Raw genomic sequence first — 17,666 nt, 5'->3', positions numbered from 1 at the left:
ACCCAGCGCTCCCTGTGAGCACCACTCCTCACCGGGAGCACCCAATTGGGGGATCAACCCTGTAGAATGGATTAGATTAGGTTCTATTAAACAGAAATATAGTAAGAGGAAAAATAGTAATAGAATGGGGAGAGAAAAGGGGAAAGTACAATGAGCAGTGGTAAGGCATTTAAATTTTCATATTTTTATTGATAGTGGGTTTTGCAGATCAGGATTGTATTTTGTAGTATGTTTTAATATTACTGTAATATCAGTGTTCGTTTCAGCATTGAGAGTGTGTGAACTGAAAAGTTAAAAGAAAATAGCCAACCCAGAATTATCCTGAGTCTGAGGGCAACGTAAAGAGCAAACAATGATCCTTTGTGGGGGGAGGGGAAAGGTTTCATCTTGCGCTAGATATAGTGGAATTTGCAAAACGCGTTCTAAGTAAACGTACATCATTGAAAAGAGCTCCCTAAAATGTGGTTTCTGCATGAGTGGTGTTTTGCTTGGTAACCACCAATGGAACAAAGTCTAACCCTTTACCAAAGGCCATGTCGTTCATTTCCTAATGCTACACTGTTAATTTGAATAATTACACTCCGTGTTCCATTGGATAGCTTAAATTACTATGGGTGCATTAGCACTTGGACAGTAATTGCAGGTAATTACCCTCCATGTGCCACCCAAATAGCCTTAATTGATACGTGTGGGACAATTATGTCCAATGTTCTTTCAGAGTAACATGATTCCGAGTTGGTGGTTAATGCTGACACTGACCCTAATTTCTGTGTTTACCACTGATGAGCCTTCCAGATGTGTCTCTGTATCACATCTGGAACACACCGTGATTGTGCTCATAGCTCCTGTTGACCCTTGTGTTTCTGAAGCATTCTCAACTCTAGGGAAGATTTTCCACTAAGGATGTGTCAGTGTAATAAATCCAAACCTGACACCTTGTGAGTGGGTGAAGAGTTCTTTATTGAGGCGATCAAACCAAGCACAAATTAAAATAATTACAAGGCTCAAGCCATAGTTATAAGAACAGAACGAAACTACCCCATTCTCTTCTGAGTAGAGATGCTCGACCTGCTTAGGTGTTTCCCTCTTCTTCGTAGCTTCTTCCTCTCCTACTGACCTCTTACAATCATCTGCACTTGTACTGGTCTTGTAATTGGTCCCAACCCGACCCTTGCACTTGGAGCCTCAAAATGTGACATTGTTTTTCCAACAAAACCAGGTCAGGGAAGATAAGATTGATTGGTTATTGTCAGCTGGATGAGTTTAGACTGGAAGGAGAGGAGGCCATGAGCTAATGATTAACAGGCTAATTTCTTTAAGAGTCAGATATTGTCCAGCACTACAGTGATTAAGATAAGGCTGGTTGACCATTAGCAGCTTATCTCAACAAAGCGTTCTTATTAAATTCTTTTAAAGACATTACCTAGCATTATAGTAGCTATGCAGGTTATTTCAGCAATTTAGTTTTAACTGTTTCATTGCCAGGCAGCATAATTAATATTATATGTACACCATATCTTCATGGGCTCTTGCTCAAATCTTCCTTGACCTGTCCATTCTTACATCAGGCACGGGTGAGCAGGTGATGTGGTGCCTACTCTGTGCACAGGCAGCATTGCAGGAGTCGGAGACTGATGCTGCCAGAGCGCGTGAGTCTCATTAGACCTTTGAAAAATATGCTAATGAAGGTGGAGCTTCCCTGTCCCGTATTTTCCATTGGTTTGCTCCACTAGTGGGATGTCACATACAGGCACATTTGGAACTTGACTTCTATAGCGCAAAACAGCTGCACTGCCATTACTTTTACAAGTAACAGAGAAGAAGGTTTTTCTTTGGCACGTTTGAGTTAGTTATTGCTGCCTTTCTATACCTTACATTGTTTTTCAGACATTTTATTGATGACTTTTACTTATTTGTCTCTGTCTGGACCTACCATTCTGGAGAGTTGCCCTCTGCTTAGAATCAACTCCTGAAGCATAGAATGGGCATTCCTTTGGAAATTCCTCTTGGCCTCCAGGAGCTAGTGGAGAAGGATGAGTTCCAGAGGAATGATCAGAAGGAAGTCTGTCTGTACCTGAGCTGGGTTACATATGTCCTCTGATATGCTCAAGTAAGTGGGTTCATAGATCCCACCAGAACTACATGTCAGAGGAGATATGATTCACCATCTACGCTTGACCAAGGAGGCCTTTCTCCAGATTGGGATTGTGCCCTTGAGGTGCCATCTTATTGTACAAGTAGAAAAGTTGCCTTGAGATGCTGGAAGTTGAAGGATTGCATGCATCGTGCATGTGTACAACCTGCACGTCGACCTGTGTATCATTATGGTGACTTGTGGTGTTATGGCCTTGGAAGATATGAGTTTGATAAGGTTTTCAATTGTACATTGCTTCATGAAGGTGAGGCATAGGTATGCATGAGATAAATGTAAGGCTGTTGGCATAGGTAAGCAGTAAATGCAGAACAGGTTGACAGACAACATTTTGGGCTATCAGCAAGATACATGACGCTGTCGGGTAGTCTTTCATCTTGTAGATGTTGGATCGAGTGGTGGAGTTCACTAGATACATGTGTGGGACCCTGATGAATGCAGCACTGCAGTCCATCCTGGAGCATATAGAAGCTGCAGGAACATCTGTAGTGGTGCCTCCATTCACTTGTATGATGGTATACTGATGGTTGCAAATGGGCTGGACGTTGAGAGAGTGGTATCCTTTCCTGTTGACCTACATAGTGACTCTAAGTAAGAAAGCAAACATAGCTACTTGCAGTTCTCTGTGATGGTGCCATCAGTTATCCATGGAGAAGCTGCTTGTGCTAGAGAACAATGCATCTGTGACTAGCTCAATGCATCTGTGGCCAACTTTTTTGACTTATGTAACCGAACCCCACTCCAGAGACTAGAGCATTAAATCTAGGCACTCCAGTACAGTGTTGAGGGGTGCTGCACTGTTGGAGGTGCTGCTGTCTTTCAAATGAGACGTTAAACCGAGGCCCCTGTAGGGGGTGGTGGTGTGTATCAGCTTCACCTCTGACTTCTGAGCGGTTCGAATCGCTCCCACTCCCTTGGTTCTAGATCTTGGACTTATTTGGGGGTTTTGACAAAAGTGCAGCAGACAACTGGTTTTGGTGCAAGAAACTTTGATCTTTATTCAAGAGAGGAAATACAACACAACAATCTTAACACTCTAATAAAATGGGGAACACTTCGGTACACACAAGGGAAACTACAGTAGAAAGATACCCCACCCCTCCCAATCCCACTTTATAAGCTAAGTTGGGCTCTAAAGGACCAGAGATAATGCTCACCAAACGAATCCTTGACAGTTGAGCTGGTTTGCGATTTCGGGGTTCGCCGTATGTGTTGGTTGGTGTCTGCCGTACCCCGGATGTGGTAGATGACTTCAACTGCGTAGTTGGTCAGTCTTCGCGAGTCCGCTGATGCGGTAGGGTGCGTCTTGGATCTATCGGGTGAGTACCCATTTTTCTTTGTAAAGTGACAGGATTTAGAGTCTTTTGAGTAGAAAACTCACCCAGGGGTAAGTCAGGGTTAGATTGTAGAGTGGAAACTTTGCGGATCTTCGGTTTTCTCCCGACTTGGTTTTCTTTGGTCGCAGTGGCTCAATATTACCCGGTTGGTTGGTGGTAATATTCGGTTGGTTGTTTCGTAAGGCCCTTGTTGCCGCCAGGTGTCCGATGGTCACTGGGGCTGTTGCTCTGGTTTCTTCTTGTGTGTCGGCCTGCTTCTAGAGCTGCTGACCTTCTCTGTTGAACTTCTTTCTGTTGCCCCCTCGCCTTGTTGAACTGTTGTCTCCCGAGCTGTTGAACTCCTGGCTGAACTGAACTTGTTGAGAAAATTGGCCTTCAATTATACTAATTGAAGCCTCCTTATCTGCGCGCCAAATCTGACCCGGTTTATTGTAAGATTTTGGCTGGCTCGTTAAGAGTAATTTGTTTATGAAATGTGTGAAGTGATTTCAGGATGGTTTCATGAGTTGTTGAGCTCTTGCTTGATTGTAGTCATTGTGCTCAGGTTTCGAGTTTCCTGACTGGGCCTGAGATTTCTATGGAGTGGGCTGATTGGATTTGTTTTATGCATGTTTTGGATGGGTCCTGTAATTTGGGTGGGGACTGCTCTTCCGTGGGTCTATTGTCTGAATGTAAATGTCTGGTAGGGGCTGAGTGAGGTCACACAGTTCCCCAGACAGTTTGATTAACTCCAATACTCAAACCGTCTATTACAGAGGTTGATCCCAACTCCTGTTGCAGCCTTTTTTTCCTTTACAAGCCCAAACATGCCTTTTTAGAATACCAAATCTTGTTTTTTTTTGACCTTGAATCACCCTCTGTTAGGCCCAATATTTCATCACCCTGAAATGGTTAGAAAAGTGTTCAAAGTCCTTTTCTTTAGGGTTTTCCTCCGAGTTTTGGGGGATCTGTGAATTTTGAGAATCTTACACCCCGTCTGCCATTTCATAAGAAACATAAAAAATCCCATGGCACTATTTCGAAGACGAGCAAGGGAGTTCTCCTCTGTGTCCTGGTCAATATTTATCCCTCAACGAACACCTAAAAGCAGATTAACTGGTTATTTATCTCATTGCTGTTTGTGGGACCTTGCTCTGTGCAAATTGGCTGCTGTGTTTCCTACATTACAACAGCAACTACACTTCAAAAGTATTTGATTGGCTGTAAAGCGCTTTGGGATGTCCTGAGGTTGTGAAAGGAGCCATGGGATCTTTTACATCCACCTGAGAGGGCAGATAGGGCCTCAGTTTAATGTCTCATGGGACCTCTGACAGTATAGCATTCTCCTCAGTACTTGCCCCTACTGACAGTGCTGCACTCCCTCAGTACTGTACTGAAATGTCAGCCTAGATTTTATGCCCAAGTCTCTGGAGTGGGACTTGAACCCACAACCTTCTGACTCAGAGGCCAGAGTGCTGCCACTGAGCCAAGTCTGACACCTAAGATGGCAACGTACATGTCAACAGCAAAAAACAACAAAAATATCACACTAGTGCAACAAAATCAGGCAGACTGCAGCAGAAACTCCAGACTAATGTATCTTATGCCACTGTGAGTTCCCCTCACCCTGTGACCTCCTCAGTCAATTGACCTTGACGAGGTCATGGAGAGATTCAAATACTCACAGATCATCAGCGTTTTCCGTGACCCTGTGGAACACAGGCCTCTTGGAGGAAAATATATGAAAATATAACAAACAAAGTTTAAAAATGCACAAAAGCTTTTTCACTCCAACAATGACCCACCTGGTTAAGTTCAGGGAGTGGCTTACTCACACAGACCAGGAAAATGCTGGGTTTGATTCGAAGTCTGTGTCGATTCAGATGATCTCAACCATGGCAGCAGTAGTGGGCACTGCAATGGGTCACAACACCCCTGGATTACGAAGGGGAAAATTGGCCAGGTTTTCCGCTCTCCCTCCTTGTCAATCAGATCTTGCATCAAATACGTGTGTGTGGACATAGGGGTTGATAATGCAATGGTGGGCGCCCAATATGCTCGAGTACATCAGGAGCCTGATCCCCATATTAACAAGTGTGGAAACCTGGGATCTTCAACATGTCTGATGTGCCCAGCACAGGCCAGTGCGGCCTGACGGTTAAAAACGTGATGGAAGCCTGCACACAAAGCAGTGAGCAAGACTACACCTGCTCCCATTTGAAACGGGTGATGAACGGGAGGCAAATTTCTAGGTCTGGCCCTTTCCCCCCCGCCCATTTCCCACCCCTTTGTTCCCTCCCCCTTACCTCCTCACACCCACCATGCCAGGAAGAACTGCCGGTGGTGCCCAGGAAACCAGCAGCTCTTCAGCAGTTGCTGGCACCTGGAATTCTGACCTTGCCACCACCTGCCGCTCCCAGTGTATCCGAAGCAACAGGCTAGAGGGGGCAGATAAGTCCTTAAACAATGTGACCTTAGTTGTGCACAAGTGCAATCAGTGCCTAAAAGGCAGTAGTGTTATAGAGTACGGATAGGCTCAGCTTTGACTGCCATGTCCCTATCAACTCACGTGAAGAACAGGCACAGGGGCAAGTGACCCGCTGGTAGAAAATTCTTGTTTGTGGACGTCCAGAGAGTTCGGTTTAGGTTTGGCTGCGATGCCCCATGCGGTCAAATAGCTTCCTGCCACTTACTGTCCAAGCTCATACAGGAAGCGTGGCCACTTGGGTAAGGTACCAGTGGGTGCCCGGCACCCATGGAACTGGAGACAATCATGAGTCAGCACCTTAGGGGGAGGGGGGGGAATTAGAGGGAGAAATAAGTAAAACGAAAGGAAATAGTTGCAAATTGGGTGTTGTGCCAACTTTTAGTCATAAAGACCCTCAGTCCTGTATATAAAGAACGTAAAATATCTGTGAAATTGAAATGATCATGGCCTAACTATATGAGCTCGTATTGTTGCTTTGTGCATTAATAGCAGGACTAAATTCTTCACAGTTCGAGGTAAATTGCAATCTGAAACCTGTGCTGCATTTTGGAAAACCACCGGTTGTACAGTTATGACAGATCGAAAGGTGATTAGAACTTTAACCGTCAATAACTTTTCAGTGGGGGGCCTGGGTAACAACACTTGTGAAACCTATAAAGGTCTCTGTGTTAACCAGAGCTTATTTTTCCCCAACAGGTTGAATCCAGACGGTTCTCCAGCTGAGATCTGGGGCCTTGCTGAACCTTCAGAGTTCCCCATTTTCAGCTTCATCAAAGTGAAGGAAATGCAAGGATCGCTAACCGCTCAGATGGTAGCACTTGCCCTGACAACCAAGGTTCAGGAATTCTCTGGAGCAGATTGAGGTCATTTTTGTCCTCCCCTTTTCTCTTAATGCTTTTCTCTATTAATCAGAGCTTTCGGTTCAGGCTGGTCTTCAGCTTCCTTCCAATCCTGGCTAAGCCTGTCATTTCTCGCTATTATTTACTTTAATGGACTTTGGCTGATCCCTGATGAAGCTTTGGATCAGAAAATAATAAGGCTGAAGAGTAACGGGCACAGACATGGGCCCAGGTTTGGCTGCAGATTAACCGTGGCAGATGGGCTTTATTGCGGTTTCCTGTGTGCAGAGTGTTGATTGAGGGGGCATAATGAGAGAGGTGGTGTCTACACAAAGCCTGTAGTCACCTCCTTCCACCTCACGTCTAAACAGCCCCATTTTTCTAATTCTTTGGGTTGTGAAATTTTAGGAAGTCAGAGCACAAGTACAAGCACAAAAGCAACTGTAAATAACCATGAATGTTAATCCAGCGCTAATTGGTTCCTGCTCCTATTATGTGTGTGCACTTTTTCAGAACTACGTAATCTATCTAGTGAAATAAAAGTTTAGGCCAACTGGACCATGTAATACTTTCTCACTGTGTCCAGATGATGGAAAAGGGTTCTTACAACTTTGAAATACTTTTCTCTCAGAAATAGTCTAAGGATAGTTCTAAAATCCCTGTGCATGCAGTTATCATCTTTCCCAACATGCCTTCTACATCACAAATTTAGCTTTAAAAAGGAGTGGATAGCTAATTCAGTGGTAGGAGTGCTCAAAGTTCTTTTATATATATATATATATATATCTCCCCTCCCTTTTTAACCAGTTAATTTGAGAGTGGCACTTAATACCTTTCTTTCTGAATGGATTAAATCAAAAGTATTGATTCCATTCTTTCTCGAGGCTTTAGTCATCTTATTTAGTGCTTTCATCGTAGCCGCCCTTTGACATCAATACACGGCACTGCAAAGGAACTGCATCCTAGAGAAGTGTCCAGGTCAAGTTTGTATACAGGAGTTTTGAATTTTCTGTGACAGTCTTCACTTTGCCGCAGTCTGAAAGTTTCCACACAGTGCTGCACAGGCCCGCAGCACTAATTATCCCCCTCCTTTCAACACTATTATCAGCTTTTTTTCTCTTCCAAACTTCTTTCATTTTGCTGTTGTCAGCTGATGAATGGGAATCTAACCACCATATCAAGGCGACTTGAATGCTTAGCAACTGAGGGCCACATTTTAATTCCAACTTGCCTCTTGTGTTAACTAATGGAAAGTGACTATGTTAAGCCAGCCAGGAGAGTTGTTTGTCACCTCTGAAATGCAAACAAAACTATATTGTTTCCTATTGTATTTGGGGTGATTGATGTTAAGATCTACAATAACATCATTCATTTTCCCTTGTGTTTTAGCAGTATTGATGTCATAGCTTTTCAGGCTTTGTCATGCATTTAAGAAGAGGATGAAACATGTCGCCTTTTTTTTTATCTCCCCTCAGTCTGGAGATTCTATGGTTCACTATCTTAACAACTTGCGAAATTTAATGATTCATTTCAGCTAACGTCTGGTTTGGCCGGGAATAATTTAATGAGAAGCCGCGGAGCATAAAGGCTACAGTGTAAAGCAATGACACGTTTCCAGAATTCCTAAAAGAACTGGACTTGGAAAGTATGCAGAGAGCAGGATGTGAAGTTTTTGAATGAGAGTGGGCATCTTTTTAAAAGGCACTTTCGTTTTTAATTGTAGAAAATGCTTCGATACGCTTGTGCAGTAGACAGTTGCGTGCAGATGTGGTTCCCAAGGATGGAAATGTAGTAGAGTTCGTATTGAAAAGTAAGTTTACAAAGAAAAATAAGCAAGGACAGTTAACTTTGAGAAGGCCTCTGACAAAAGATTGCAGATATATTATTCATTGTACTTTTTGCAGTTAATTGAGTATGGTGACAAGCAAACTTTTCAAGTGAATGTTCCTCCCAGTCCTGCTCACACTTTTTATGCAACAGAAAAAGACAAAGGCTCATCGAGCACTTCTCAATAAACTAAATAATTGGCCGCCTAAGCCCAAACATTGGGTTGCGTGGCGTCCCTTTTTCAGGCCCTCACACAGCCTCCTAAGGCCCCAAAATGGTGGACAGGAAGCACGCGGGCACTTCTGACCAGAAGTGCACCCCCTGCATAATGGCTAAGGACAACAAAGAGGCGTCCTTTACCCACACTTGAAGCAGGAGTTAGACAGTTTGCATATGCATATTTCAAACAAGGGGCCTAACGCCTGTTTGAGCTGCCCGCTCCAACATTGGTTTGCCATCGCGGACTGCACTCAGGGAAACCAACCCTATGGAACACCTGCCAACCAAGAAAAGTAAGTAACTTGCCTGAATGTTAAGTTAGAGGACCCTCTTCAATGGAAATAAAAATTGAGAGAAATGTAAAGCAGCCTGCCAACTCGCTAGTGCCCTTTGTACACTATCGCACAAAGTGAGGTCACCCTCCCTGTGTCCAGGATACATTTTACTTAAAAAATTGCCCATTGGGATGCGAAGGGGGAATTTCTTCTGTGCACTGTATCTTAAAATCTTAAACCCATTTATAAATTTTGTTACACATAACACAAAGGACATCTTCCCTCTTCACATATTTAATTTGTCATTTTCCTCTGCTCCTCCCCATCATAGAATCATAGAATCATAGAAGTTTACAACATAGAAACAGGCCCTTCGGCCCAACATGTCCATGTCGCCCAGTTTATACCACTAAGCTAGTCCCAATTGCCTGCACTTAGCCCATATCCCTCTATACCCATCTTACCCATGTAACTGTCCAAATGCTTTTTAAAGGACAAAATTGTACCCACCTCTACTACTGCCTCTGGCAGCTCGGTCCAGACACTCACCACCCTTTGAGTGAAAAAATTGCCCCTCTGGACCCTTTTGTATCTCTCCCCTCTCACCTTAAATCTATGTCCCCTCGTTATAGACTCCCCTACCTTTGGGAAAAGATTTTGACTATCTACCTTATCTGTGCCCCTCATTATTTTATAGACTTCTATAAGATCACCCCTTAACCTCCTACTCTCCAGGGAAAAAAGTCCCAGTCTATCTAACCTCTCCCTATAAGTCAAACCATCAAGTCCCGGTAGCATCCTAGTAAATCTTTTCTGCACTCTTTCTAGTTTAATAATATCCTTTCTATAATAGGGTGACCAGAACTGTACACAGTATTCCAAGTGTGGCCTTACTAATGTCTTGTACAACTTCAACAAGACATCCCAACTCCTGTATTCAATGTTCTGACCAATGAAACCAAGCATGCCGAATCACTTGTAGGTTATGCAAGCACCTCCTTTGTTCAACATTTTTAGTGACTTAGGCCCATAAATTCCAGGGGGCCCACTCCACTGTTGAGCGATTACAGGGAAATATGAAGGTTATCCATGGAGATCTGTGGCCCTTAGGGATACAAACAGGGTCAAAATGAAGGATGAACTAAAATAGGCAACATACTAAAATAGGCAACATTTCCTCATTCCTGGAAGTACGAGTAGGATGCCACTTATCATGGGAGGTTTTACAAACAAACTAATGATTTGAACATCACTTGCATGGCTCAAAACTAATAAATCCACATGGATGGATGATAATATCCCAAGTGAGACCGGGGGTGAAATGTACAAAGTGCTGACCATCATTATGACAGAGTCAATGGACATAGAAGACATCTCATTGGATAGTAAACAACATATAAGGGTACATTTTCCTCAATCCTGCTCCCAAATGATGCTAGAAAAAAGGGGCGCAATGCAGAGAAAATGGGCACTAATTCTTTTTTTATCATTATTCGTTCATGGGATGCGGGGGTTGCTGGCGAGTCCAGCATTTATTGCCCATCCCTAATTGCCCTCGAGAAGGTGGTGGTGAGCCGCCTTCTTGAACCGCTGCAGTCCGTGTGGTGAAGGTTCTCCCACAGTGCTGTTAGGTAGGGAGTTCCAGGATTTTGACCCAGCGACGATGAAGGAACGGCGATATATTTCCAAATCGGGATGGTGTGTGACTTGGAGGGGAACGTGCAGGTGGTGTTGTTCCCATGTGCCTGCTGCTCTTGTCCTTCTAGATGGTAGAGGTCGCGGGTTTGGGAGGTGCTGTCGAAGAAGCCTTGCAGTGCATCCTGTGGATGGTACACACTGCAGCCACTGTGCGCCGGTGGTGAAGGGAGTGAATGTTTAGGGTGGTGGATTCTCCCATTCTGTGCCTAAATAGTGCTACACATGAATTTCCTCTATGGCTTTTCTAGTGTCTGGATCTGACTGCTCCCTAAGAGGGAACGGCAATGTCCACTACATGCAAAATGGTCATTGCATGGCTCTGTACACAGATTTCCTCCAACGACACTGTGTCCAGAACAGGGGGAGACTGCCACCATACAAATCTTGTACATTGGCTCCCTCAGACACTATTAAGGTGTTTTGGGGCTTAAATGACAAGGTATTGTCAAGAAACAGCATCATTTTTAGCATTTTTCATTAAAAACAGTTTTGCAGCTTCAGAACATGTTGCTGAATGGTGCTAATTTCAGAATTAGTAATGGAGGCCATGTTTGGTACTGTACTATACCCTCAATTGCAATGCAACTTATTTGAAGGCAGATGAGGAGAAATAAACCACAAGTCCCCTTGACATCTACTGAAGAACTTTCCGTTGTATAATTGAGGTCTCCAGAGGGCGATATGATTGAAGTCTGTTCTTAAATCATGTTCATGCATTTATTAACTGGGCTATTAATTAAAAATTGGTTTAAAAAAGGGAGTACAGTGGGTTAAATAGCCTCCTTTCACCTTTGGGACCTGAATTGGAATGTAGCCCACATTGATGGGGTCAAACTCTTCACTCTTTGCTGCTGCGAGGATCCTAGGTAAGATTAGTATGGGACACTCTCAACCCAATTCCTAACAGGAAGCACAGAGATACCCATTATCAGTATGAATGTGCATTAAGTTGATATTCCTACTCAGACACACTTTGTTCCCCAGCGCTGACAGTCCTCTTCTGGAGCACAAAGTTCATCAAATTTTTTCTGCTTCAATTTTATTTTTAACAGAATTTGAAAAGAGCACATGTCGCCTGCAAATTGTACGTATCTTGACAAGTCATTTCACAGGCCTCTAACAGCCATCTCCACTTGTTTCATATAAACCAATCTCATAGACCAAGAAAGATTAAATTTGCTTTTTTTGTACTAATCTTCATTCCCATGTTAAGGACTGTCAATTTTGTACCATTTTTCCTTTATCCATCAGGGAGAAGAGGCCTCCATTATGGGAGGTAACACTGTATGTCTAACTATAGCAAAGTAGGACATGTCCAACAAAAATATTATCACTGCTGATTTTCTTTGAATTAATCTAAATATTTTCCCCCTTAATTTTTTTTATAACAAACATCTTTTAAATTTAATACAAATGGGGGATCTTGTCAAGGTAGTGAAATGGATAAGACATGCGATAATTTTCTGACTTTACGCTACAGTTGGTGGAGTCTCTTCCTCCCGCTCCCCTGCCCCCCGGGGGTGGGGGGGGGGAGGGTGTTGGAAATGCAGGCAAGCGCTGTCCACCATTAAAACTGATGCTTGGACATTCAGCACCTGAATTTATGTTTCGAGTTGGTGATGCATCAAGAGGTGTGAATAGTCAGAAAATTACTCCAATAATGTGATCAGTGAAGTGATGACAAGTACTGTGTCACCAATCACATCAGCTGCTCAAAATGTTACAAGATTTTTTCTAATATTCATTTAAACTTTTGTTATTTTAGATTTTTCAAGTGTTATAAGGACACTGGAATAGGCTGCTCAATGTGCAATGCAAAACCCGGACAAAATACAAACCAATAACCAGTAGATATTACATGGCAGGCCCACAGACTTTCTAAATAAAAGGGATGGGGTCTTCTATGTTTTAGTATCTACATCAGGCCCCTGACCCCAGTGCCATTTTATATCAGCTTAAAGGGCATTGTGTCTGATGCCATTCTTGCCCGAATTTACAAGCCTCCAAACTGCCTTGCAACAAAATTCCCTGGTTGGCTCCCTTGGTCGTACTTTTGCCTCTGAGTCAGAAGGTTCAAGCCGCGCTCCAGGACTTGAGTACACAATCTAGGCTGACACTCCAGTGCAGTACCGAGGGAGTGCTGTATTGTCAGAGGTGTTGCTCTTCGGGTGAAACCCTTTCTGCCTGTTCAGGTGGATATTAAATATTCTATGGACTATTCAAAGAGCAGGGAGTTCTAGCAGTATCCTGGCCAACATTTCTCCCTCAACCCCCATTACCAAAAACCATTTATTCAGCTCATTCCTGTTTGTCGGATTTTGCTGTACCATACTTGCCTACATAAAATAGTCACGTAACTTCAAAGTAATTTGTTGTATGTAAAGCACTTTGAGATATTTCTGAGAAACGTGGTAAAGTGCTACAGAAATGAATGATCCTTCTCGGCTAGCTATGCATCATATGGATTCCTGACTACAGCTGCATTGTACAGATTTTCAGCTGTGCATTATATAAATTTTCAACTTGCTCTGCACTATTAAAATAGCAAAGGATGGAATTTCATACAAATGACTGCTTAATACATTTGCTACTATCTCACGGCTTAATTTCAAGGTATGTAATTTTACCCATATAGGAAGAAGGAGGTCGAAAAGGATTGATTCAGAAGGCATTGAAGTGAATTAGGGTTGATGAGAATGTTTCTGATCTTTCTGAGCTCTATCCGTATCATGCCCCAATAGATTTTTAATCGATAGGCATATTAAAAATCGATGGAGCAACTTGTCTGTTCCCCACATACCCTCCAATATTTGGCTAGAGCTTTAGAGTTCCATGTAGGTGGGAGGAGGTGTAGTACATGCAAGGTAGAAGTTTGGCTTGAGTTTTTAAAAATCTATTACTTACTGAGATAGCATGGTCTGTACAATGTAATCCCTCACTCTTCTCCTCTGATACACCTTCTTCCAAATCTCTCCTTCCTATCTTTTTTCATATGTATGTGCCTCAATTTATTTAAATGTCAGTTTGGCTCAGTGGTAACACTCTCACCTCCTGAGTGAGAAGGTTGTTCCTTCAAACTCCACTCCAGCACTTGAGCACACAATCTAAGCTGATCACTATATGGCAATATTGAGGGAGTGCAAAGTTGTTGGAGGTGTTTGTCAGGAATTTCCGTGGGGGTTCTTCAAACCTCCAGCTGTAACTTTGGCAGAGGATTGATGGAAATCCCAGAGAAATGGTGTTAATGGCGGTTTGCGCTGTTTCTCCCGGGATTTCCACCGAACTTACAGTGGGAGATCAGACACCAATGGTAGAAATTCTATCGTGTTGTCCTTTGGACGAGTCATTACAACAAGGCCTTGTTTGACTGCTTTGATGTACATAACAGGTCTCATGGCTCTACAGTATTCAGAGAAGAGCAGGGAGCTGTTCAGGCCAACATTTAACCATCAACTAACACCGCCAAAACTGATTAACTAATCATTCATTTGATTTGTTTCTGATATGAACTCAGGTTTAGGACTTTTAGAGGTTAGAGGTTAATTCAAAGGTCCAGCATTCTAGTCATACCTAGCACGAAGGAAGATGGTAGTGGTTGTTGGAGGCCAATCATCTCAGCCCCCAGGGCATTGCTGCAGGAGTTCATCAGGGCAGTGTCCTAGGCCCAACCATCTTCAGCTGCTTCATCAATGACTGTAGAATATCCTGAGCCAGAGGTGGAGGAGGAGGAGGCTGAGGAGGAAGAAGCGGAGGTGCAGGAGGAGGAAGAGGCTGAGGAGGAGCAGGAGGAGGGGGTGGAGCCAGAAGAGGAGTGGAGGAGGACGCAAGGGTGCAGCAGGAACCACACACCTTGTCTGCAAGGGCTCTGCGTGCTCGCCTGATCCGTGCCCGCTATCAATCATTGGAACTACACCCCCCAACTCACCAACAGTCCTACGCTCCCCACCTTTCCCCTCCCACAAGACAATCAAATCGCCCTCCATCACTTTACATATTGGTGTCCCTCTCAGCTCATTGCATGAATAAAAACCACCACCAAATGCAAAATCAAACACTCATTTATGGATTAATGAATGAAAATATACAAACATAACAGAACTATTCACCCTTGGGCATTCCCTTAGTGCCTGTTGTCCGTGTGCCTTTACCTATCCTCGTGCTCCTACGAAGTGCTTCCCTAGTGACCGGAGCATGGGTGGTGGAAGGCTGCTGGTTTTCAATGGAGGAACGTCCAGACGGACTTGGAGGACAACCTCAAGCAGCTCTGGGCCCGGAGGGCCCGGCTTCAGACTGCACCATCTCAGCATGGGCTGCAGCAGTTTGGCCTGGCTGGCCGACAGGCAACAACAGGGCCACTGGCGGAGTGGCAGGGGTGGGAGCATGGATACTGTCGTCCTGAGAGAGGACAGCAGGTCCGACTGCCATGGCGCCACTGCCACTCTCCCGGGGCAGCGCCTCAGCACTCATGGTGATCGGCCGGAGAACGGATTGCAAATGCAGCAGTCAAACCTTGGATGGCAGATGTTTGTGCTGCAATGGAAGCTGTGACATCAGTCATCAGACGCTGCATCATGGTGGGATCCACAGGTGCGCTGATGGAGGTGACCACCCGTTCCATGTTGGAAAGGATGGGCTTCAAGCTCTGCGCAAAGCCCTGTGCCAAGTTGGAGCTGGACTCCTCCATGCCACATCTCATTATGCGCAGGCTTTCTGGCAGGCTCTCCAGTGCTCCAAGCATTTGGTGGTGGACGCCCATCAGCCGTCTTCTGTAGTCTGGCCCATCGACGTCCTCATCTGACTCCTCTGCAGCAGAAATAGTGAGCCACCTCACCCTCCGACGAATTGGCTCCTGTGGTATCCGTTCCCTCCGCCCCGGCTCCTGCGCTTTTGTGCTCGGTGTCTCACCACTTGCAGATCCCTCCTCTAACCTAACCTCTAAAAGTCGCGCAGTGTCAGTCTCTGAGTTGGTGGAAGCAAGTGTCAGATCGAGTGATGGTGTGGCTTCAGTGTCCTCCTCCTCCTCCTCCTCTTCGGGTGCTGCCATGTGTTCTTGGGTATCTGCAACGACAAAGGGAAACAGGTTGAGTTGTGGAGTGGGGAGAGGAGCAAGTAAGAGGTGCGTGCTGCCAGCATGTGCAGCACGTGAGCCAGAAAAGATTATGGGAGGAGGGAGATGTGGAAAAGGAGAAGGATCATTAGATATGCAGAGACCCCCTTGACCGGGATCTCCAGCATGGCATGTTGTAACGGCTGCAGCGACGGCCCACCCAATGATCCTGAGCACCATCTCCTCTAGGGGGCTGAGGACGTGTAGACGTGCCCGTCCACCCTCAGGTCCCTCCTGCTGGCGGGTGTTATGTGCCACCTTCTCCTGCAAGACAGAGGACAGTGTGTCAGTGAGTGTCCTGCAAGGTGTGTGGGTGATGTGCCTGTCATGGTCAAATAGCTGCCAGTTTGTGTGACTTGAGTGGTGGTTGTGTGGCCTGTAAGTGTGGTATTATGTGCGGGTGAGATGCAGCATAGCGTATGGATGGGCAGTGTTTGTTGGTGGGTGGGTGGGTGACGGGAGGTGTCGTGCATTGATTATCGGTGCAGTTGGTAGGATGAGCCACTTGACACTTGCATTCACTCACCTTGACCACTCGTGTCAAGTTATTAAATTTCTGGCGGCACTGCACCCACGTGCATGGTGCAATGCTCCTCACATTCATCTCCTGTGCCACGGCCTGCCAATGCCTACGCAGCTGTAATCTAGACGGTCTCCGGCCACCCTGCGGGTACATGGCTGCCCTCCTCTGGTTCACCGCTTCCACCAGGGCCTCCAGAGCATTGTGGGAGAATCTTGGTGCCCGCTCTCTTGCTGGTGCAGCTGCTCGTGATGCCATTCTCCCTTCTCCTCCTTGGCTGTGTATCTGCCATCGGAAATGTGCCTGCACCTTTAAGTAGTGCAGGCAGCTGATGACGTGCGCTGTCCACGTCCCATTTTCAACTTCCTCATTCTCCATGCAGCCTCTCAGCAGCGAGGCCTGCGCTTGCTGCATGGAGATTTCAGGGTAAGTAGCAGGCAGCACGAATTTCACGTGCTGCCTGCGGAGGGTCCGTTTGGCGCGGGGTGGTATCGCGCTACCATCACTCAGAACGGACCCTTATCCAATTTTTCCCAAGTCTGTTGGGAAGATCCTCTGAGGGAGGCAGACAAAGACTCAAGTTGCATTTAGGTAGAGCCAATTAGATTCACAGAGGGCTGATTAGTATAAATGTATATTTAGACTGCTAACAGGGACAAAGTGGTGTTTGTAATTGTTTTCTCTGTTGCCTAGAGTGACACAGAATCAAGTCACAAATGTGCTGAGATTTACTACAAATGTTTCTCAGTTTGTTCACTTAACAGTTACAAAATAAACTAATTTGTGGATTTACATCATCTCCTTAAAGTGTCAATTAGTCTGCCTTTAGGAGAAGCATGTGAGTTTGCAGTAACTGGTTCATATAACGTGTGGTCTCGTTGTTACGGCCCTCTGGGTCACGTTATCATGTGGCTAGATATCGGGCGACAAAGGTAAACTCCCAAATATAACGGACTCAGAATCTGATTATGGGAGAGACAAGTGATGGTCAACCTGAGAGAATATTTAAAGCAGACCTGAAATTTGTAACAGAGGGCTTACAAAAGATGTTGTCCCCTGGATTCCTCCTCCCCACCCCCCCGCCCCTCTTCCACATTACTGTCAGAATTATGGATATGACACAATGGGGGGAGTCAAAACCTGGGGATGCCGGGTTGGGGGGGAGGAGGAGAGAGCCGGCGGGAGTCGCCTGTCCAGGAGCTATAGACTCATTTTGCCAGCCAGG

Source organism: Heptranchias perlo, chromosome 13 (assembly GCF_035084215.1).
Source record: "Heptranchias perlo isolate sHepPer1 chromosome 13, sHepPer1.hap1, whole genome shotgun sequence".
Classification (NCBI taxonomy): Eukaryota; Metazoa; Chordata; class Chondrichthyes; order Hexanchiformes; family Hexanchidae; genus Heptranchias; species Heptranchias perlo.
The sequence above is the reverse complement of the archived record's forward strand: the minus strand, read 5'-3'. Positions refer to the sequence as shown.